This window comes from Urocitellus parryii, chromosome 1, assembly GCF_045843805.1.
Source record: "Urocitellus parryii isolate mUroPar1 chromosome 1, mUroPar1.hap1, whole genome shotgun sequence".
NCBI classification, from domain to species: Eukaryota; Metazoa; Chordata; class Mammalia; order Rodentia; family Sciuridae; genus Urocitellus; species Urocitellus parryii.
In genome coordinates, this window is record NC_135531.1 from 224548566 (window position 1) to 224556024 (window position 7459).

Below are 7459 nucleotides of genomic sequence, written 5' to 3' on the forward strand. Positions count from 1 at the left end.
GATAGTTTGAGTTCTTCTTTTTCTGTTTGCATCCCTTTAATTTTTTTCTTTTGCATAAATGCTCTGGCTAGAGTATCAAAGACTATGTTGAATAAAAATGGTGTTAGAGAGCATCCCTATCTTGTTCCAGTTTTTAGAAGGAATGCTTTCAGATTTTTCTCCTTTTAGAATGACATTGGCCTTTGTTTTTTTGTATGTAGATTTTGCAATGTTGAGGTTTATTCCTACTATCCCTAGTTTTTCTAGTGTTTTAAACATGAATGGATGCTATATTTTGTCAAATGCTTTTTTTGCATCTATTAGGATAATCATGTGAGGGGCTGGGGTTGTGGCTCAGTGATAGAGCACTCGCCTAGCACATGTGAGGCTGGGTTCGATTCTCAGCACCACATAAAAATAAGATAAAGGTATTGTGTGTACCTACAACTAAAAAATAAAAATAATTTTTAAAAAAGATAATCATGTGATTCTTATCTTAAAGTCTATTTATAGGGTGAATTACATTTATTGATATTTGTGTGTTGACCAACCTTGCATCCCTGGGATGAAACTCACATAATCATGGTGCACTATCTTTTCAATATGTTTTTGTATGCGATTTGCCAGGATTTTATTAAGAATATTTGTATCTATGTTCATCAGGGTTATTGGTCTGAAGTTTTCTTTTCTTCATGTGTCTTTGTCTTGTTTAGATATCAGGGTAATACTAGATTCACAGAATGAGTTTGAGTTTTATATTTCATGGAATAATTTGAGGAAGATTGATGTAAGTTCTTCTTTAAATGTCTGGAAGAACTCAGCTGAGAATCCATCTAGTCCTGGGCTTTTCTTTGTTGGTAGGCTTTTGATGGTGTCTTCAATTTTATTACTTGGAATTGATTTGTTTAAATTTTCTGTATTTTCTTGGTTCAATTTGGGTAGATCATATGTCTCTAGAAATTTGTCAATATCTTCATGATTTTCTATCTTACTCAAGAATAATTTTTCAAAATCATTTCTGATTATTCTCTATATTTCAGTAGTGTCTATGGTGATATTTACTTTTTCATCACAAATTTTACTAACTTGAGTTTTTCCTTCTTCCTCTTGATTAGCTTGACTAAGTGTTTATCAATTTTATTTATTTTCTCAAAGAATCAACTTTGGGGGGGGGGTACTGGGGATTGAACTTTCAGGGGCATCCGACCACTAAGCCACATCCCCAGCCCTATTTTATATTTTATTTAGAGATAGGATCTCATTGAGTTGCTTAGCACCTCACTTTTACTGAGGCTGGCTTTGAACTCGGGATCCTCCTGCCTCAGCCTCCGGAGCCGCTGGGATTATAGATATACACCACTGTGCCCAGCCCAACTTTTTGTTTCATTCACTTTTTAAAATATTTTATTTCAATTTCATTGAATTCAGCTCTGATTTTAATTATTTCCTCTCCTGTACTGATTTTGGTGTTGATTTTTTCCCTAAGGCTTTGACATGCAATGTTAAATTATTTATTTGGTGTCTACTTTAATGGATGAGCTCAAAACTATGAATTTTCATTTTAGAACCTCCTTCATTGTGTCCCAGATACTTTGATATGTTGTATCACTGTTCTCATTTACCTCTAAGTTGTTTTTTTTTTTGCTTCACCTCTGATTTCTCCTACTACATATTATTTAGTCTCCAGCTGTTAGAGTAGTTTCTATTCTTTATCTTATTGATTTCTAATCTCATTCCATTATGATCTGATAGAATGCAAGGTATACTCTTTCTCTCTCTTTTTGTATTTGCTAAGAGTTGCTTTGTGGCCTTATTTTAGAGAAGGATCTGTGCGATACTGAGAATAAATTGTATTCAGTCATTGATGGTTGAAATATTCTACATATGTCTGTTAAGTCTAAATTATTAACTGTATTTATTAATTCTAAAGCTTCTTTGTTTAGTTTTTGTTTGGAAGCTCCTATCTAGTGATGAGAGAGGCATGTTGAAGTCACCTAGTATTATTTTGTTGTCTATTTGATTCTTGAAATTGAGAAGGGTTGTTTGATGTACATAGATGCTCCACTGTTTGGGGCACAAATATTTATGATTATTATTTCTTCTTGATGTATAATTCCCTTAAGCAATATAAAATGACCTTCTTGGTCCCTTTAGATTAACTTTGGCTTAAAGTTCACTTTATTTGAGATGAGGTCAGAAGCACCTGTTTGTTTATAAGATCCCTGTAAATGATATTTTTTTCCCATCATTTTACCTTCAATCTGTGGATATCTGGCCCTATGAGGTGAGTCTCTTGACAGCATATTGAATCTTATTTCTTAATCCAGTCTGCCGGTCTATGTCTTTTAAATTTTTTTTTTTTAGTTGTATATAGACACAATACCTTTTATTTTATTTATTTATTTTTACAGGGTGCTGAGGATGGAACCTAGTGCCTCACACATGCTAGGCAAGCACTCTACCACTGAGCCGCAACCCTAGCCCCAGTCTATGTCTTTTGATTAATGCATTAGGCCACTTACATTCAATGTTATTATTGAGATATGATTTTTATTCCTTATCATTTTGATTTTTATGGTTCTTAATTTGAATTAGTTTCTCCTTTGACTGACTATTATTGACTATTAATATAGATCCTCCCTTTGCTGGTTTTCACTTTTATTTTTCCTTTATTCTTCATAAAATATTTTATTGAGAGCCTGGGGCTGTGGCTCAGTGGTAGAGCACTCGCCTAGCACGTGAGAGGCCCTGGGTTCAATCCTCAGCATCACATATAAATAAATAAGTAAAATAGAGGTATTGTGTCAACTACAATTAAAAAAAATTTAAATATATTTTATTGAGTCTGTTATGTAGTACGGGCTTTCTAGTTGTGAATTCTTTTAACTTTTGTTTATTGTGGAAGGTTTATCATTCATTTTCAATTCTGAAGCTTAGTTTTGCTGGGTATAGTATTCTTGGTTGGGATCCATTTTTGTTTTAGAGCTTGATATATATTATTCCAAGATCTCCTAGCTTTTAGGATGTGGGTTGAGAAATACAGATGGTTTACCTCTAACTGTTGTTTTTCTCTAGCAGCTTTTAAAATTCTATATTCTATATGTTAGGCATTTTTATAATAATGTGTCTTAGTGTAGGTCTGTTGTAATTTTGTATATTTGGAGTCCTGTATGCCTCTTGTGTTTGGTTTTCCATTCTATTCTTAAGATTTGGGATTTTCTGATATTATTTCATTGAAATGGTTGTTCATTCATTTATTTTGTATTTTAGAGTCTTTATGAATTTTAAATCTACCTTTATGAATTTTAAATTTGGCATTTTCATGTTATCCCATATTTCTTGAAAATTGTGTTGATGATCTTTTAACATCTTTTCTCTTTGGTCAACTTTATTTTCAAGATTATATGTTTTGTCTTCATTGCCCAAAATTATATCTTCCAAGTGGTCTAGTCTATTGGTGATGTTTTCCATTGAATAGTTTTCCATTGAATATTTTTTGGTTTATTGATTTCTTCATTTTGAGGATTTCTATTTGATTCTTTTTCAGAATATCTTTTTTTTTTGAAGTGATCTTCCACTTCTTATATTTTCTCTCTGATTTCACTTTTTACATTGTCTTTTACCTTACAGATCAGTTTAACTATGAACATTCTAAATTCCTTCTTGACATTTCCTCCACTGTGGTGTCAATGGCTTCTGTTATAAATATCCCTATTTTGGCTTATATGGGATAGTTTGTTCTCTTACTTCTTCATATGGTTTGTGTGTCTACCCATTTATCAGTATATGTCTTTTGATTGGTAAGTTTCTACCTCTATCTGAAGGTAGCAGAGTTTCTACCCTATGAACTTATGGTGTCCCTGAAGATTTCTAGTACCTCACTGTTTCAGGGGAGACAAATAATAATAATAATCAAGGCAAATAATATACAGCATTAAACTAAATATTTAATCCCTACTATGACAACTACAACATTAATTGGTACAATATACAGAAATGGTATGATATGCAATTGCCAACAGTAAAAACAGTAAATTTGTCAAAGTGTTTGCAGTTTCAAAAGGGGAACACGGAGAATGCAGAAGAGATGTAGGATGTGATGATTATGAGGTAGGAGGAGAGAAAATAGGAGTAAAAAATTAAAGGAAAAATGAAAGAGAAAACAATAGAATTTTGCTATTAGCAAAAGAAAAGAGAGAAAGAAAATCAAAGAAACAGAAAAGTAAAGAACAATACAAACAAAACCAAAATATACTAACCCAAAACACTATTTCTTAAAAAAGCAGTCATGAAAAATAACTACCTTTAAAAACTACAAGAAATGAGGAAAGAGAGACAGTTATGTATATGTGTAATTGTCCATTAACCATTCAGCACACAAGCAAAAGAGAGGGAGGGAGGAAGGGAGGGAGGAAGAAAGAGAAGGAAAAGACAAAATAATTTTTAAAATCTTCTTCTTCTTTTTTTTTTTTTTAGTTGTAGATGGACACATTCCTTACCTTTATTTTGTTTATTTTTTTATGGTGCCGAGGATCAAACCCAGTGCCTCACACATGCCAGGCAAGTGCTCTATGACTGAGCCACAACCCCAGCCCCTTTAAAAATGTTCTTAATAAAAATAAAATAATTGTTTGCATTGCATTGGTCTAAAATTGTCAATGAGAATATATGTTCATTGTCTTTTCCCAAATGTCTCTTTTTGTTTTTTCTTGAGGTATGTACTGTGCACAAAAGAGCAGGGGCCGCAGGTTGTCAAATTGCTCATCAAGTTGCCAGCTGGAGTTCAAAAATTCACACTTCTCTTCTCAGCAATATGATGTGAAGCAGGTTGAGAGTGTTGTTTGCCTCACTCTCATGGTGGGATCAATGTAGAGTTCTGTGGGAGGAGTTCCCATAAGCAGAGCTCCTAAAGGCAGGATTTAGGTCTAAGTAGGCCCCAGGTGCTTCCTTGAATGTCAGTTAGTCCGAAGATTTTAAATAAGCACAACTCCAAGACTCCAAAGGTACCGTGCTGGGAGGTTATACCTCAGGAGTCTTGCCTGGATTCCACTGGTACAGCAGAGGAGCCAACCCTTAGCCCCCTCTGCCAACCATGGATCCTGCCCTTCCCAGATTTCCAGGCTCAGTCTCCAAGCATATAGTCCCTCTTGCCCACCCAATCAAATTCCTGGCCCACCCTAGCTGGTCCTGTGAGTCCAGACACAAAGTGGGGAAAAGGGACACAGGATCTCATGGGTCTCTATGGCTGGACCTGTATTCCCCCCTGGGTAAAATGCTCTCTGTGCTTCATTTCCTCCTGGTCTCCTAGGCACACTCTGAGTCATGGGGCAGGCATCTGCCAGGTCTGTTTTATGGACCTATGTTAAGGTCTGTAGACAAAATAACACCTGGTATTTTGCCAGAGAAATGTTAGAGTTCGTAAACAAGTCTGGATGGTGCCTGGCAAAATGCCAGAGGGAGTGGTTTGAGAAGTAACAAAAGCAAGCCATTAAGTGTGGAGATTCCTTATTGGTTGACTGATGTATCTAGTTTATGCTAATTAAGATAAGCTGTGCAAAATGTATAAATACCTCTGTTGTCCTACAATAAATGGCTCCCATTCCTGCTGTATCAACTTACACAAGTTATTCGTCACCCCCCCCCCCCTTATTTTGCTGCAGTCGGACTGCAACAGACCTAGTTTAGATTTCCCTGCTCTGGGCTCCTGGACTTGCTCCCACAGCTGCAGACCACAGTAACACAATGGCAAAATGGGTCCTGCATTGACTCTCTGCAGACACCTGGGAGATGCTTAGCATCTTTCCTGCAGGAAAATATAGTGTAGAACACCCTCTGGATCAGTTTGGCAACGTCCTTGATCTCTGGTTTCTCTGTACCAAGACACATCATGGTGCCACAATGCAGGTCCTCTTAGTCCCTCTCCTTGCTTTTCCCACAGTGGATCAGCTCCAACAGTCACTGGTGCCAGCAGTAGGCTTTCTTCTTTTATTTATTGTGTCCAAACTTCTGAGTCCCTAAGCTGTTCTGAGCCCAGGGTTAAGTCCCTGTTTTACCCACCTCATTGAGAAGCTATTTATCCACTCTTTGGTTTCATGCCACAGAGCCCTTAGAAAGCAACTTCCTACTCTGCCATCTTCCATGAGTCCTCCAGCCTTTTTTTTTTTTTTTTTTTTTTTTACTTTGAGACAGGGTCTTGCTCAGTTGCCAAGGCTGGTCTTGAACTTGCAATTCTACTGCCTCAGCCTCCAGATTCTGGGATTACAGGTGAGTGCCACCAAGTGTGGCTTACTTTTGCCTTTTAAAAAAATTATATAAGTATAATTTTATTATTTATATTGTTTTCATCATTTTTACTCAACATTATGTATGTACAATTCATTTTTATGAATTGTTTGTTCCTATTCATTATGTTCCTATTCCTATGTATCCTAAATTTGTTCCTATTCATTATGTTTTAGTTAGTTTTTATTATGGTAAAGTTTCCAACTGTATCAAAATTTACTTATCCATTCTATACCTGGTGGACATTCTGGTTGTTTGCACTTGGGCCAGTTATTAACAATACTTCCTGAATGTTCCTTTACATCATCTAGATGCACATATGTGCTTTTTTCTTTAGGGTTTACATCTTAGAATAAATTTGGGGGCTTGGAAGCTAAGTATATGTTTATCTTTCTTGGATGCCACACTATTTTTCAAAAAGATAATACCAATTTGTAATCCCAACAGCAGGGTTTGAGACTTTCTGTTGCTCCATTCACTAAACACTTCATTTTTTTCCAATTTAATAGGGGTATGTCCCAGGTTTGTTTTAATTAGTTCTTATTTGTTACTAAAGGTAGATCTTCTCTTTGCTTAATGATCATTTGGATATCCCTTTTTGTAAATTGACTGTTAAAGTATCTTACCTGTTATTCTATTTGCTTGTTTGTCCTATCACTTTTGAATATTAATGCTTATTAGGCATTCTTGATTATAAGTAATGCAAATATCTTTTCCCATCTTTTACTTTTTTTACTTTGTAATACCTAATAATAATGGAGTATTTTTAGGAACAGAAAGAACTTCTTAATTTTAGTGTAGTTGAGTTTATCAGTCTTTCATTCTGTTGTTATTTTTTTTTTTTTAAGAGAGTGAGAGAGAGGAGAGAGAGAGAGAGAGAGAGAGAGAGAGAGAGAGAAGTTTTTTAATATTTATTTTTTAGTTCTCGGCGGACACAACATCTTTGTTGGTATGTGGTGCTGAGGATCGAACCCCGGGCCGCACGCATGCCACACGAGAGCGCTACCGCTTGAGCCACATCCCTAGCCCATCTGTTGTTATTTTGCATTTAAAATTCTTTGCTCATCTGGGGCCATGAAAATATTCTTCTACATTCTTTTCTAAAAGCATTATAGTTTTTCCTTCCTTAGGCTAGATTTTCAATCTACCTGACATTGATTTTTGTGTTCCTTGACTTTATAATCATTTTATTCATATA

The 7459-nt window shown here is 35.4% G+C and overlaps 1 non-coding gene across 1 annotated transcript; it reads left to right on the plus strand.

Annotated features, from left to right (window-relative positions):
• The first annotated feature begins 2679 nt into the window (after positions 1-2679).
• On the plus strand, positions 2680-2752 carry Trnaa-agc (transfer RNA alanine (anticodon AGC)). The gene has a single exon. It is a non-coding gene; the product is annotated as a tRNA-Ala (tRNA).
• Positions 2753-7459: the final 4707 nt, after the last annotated feature.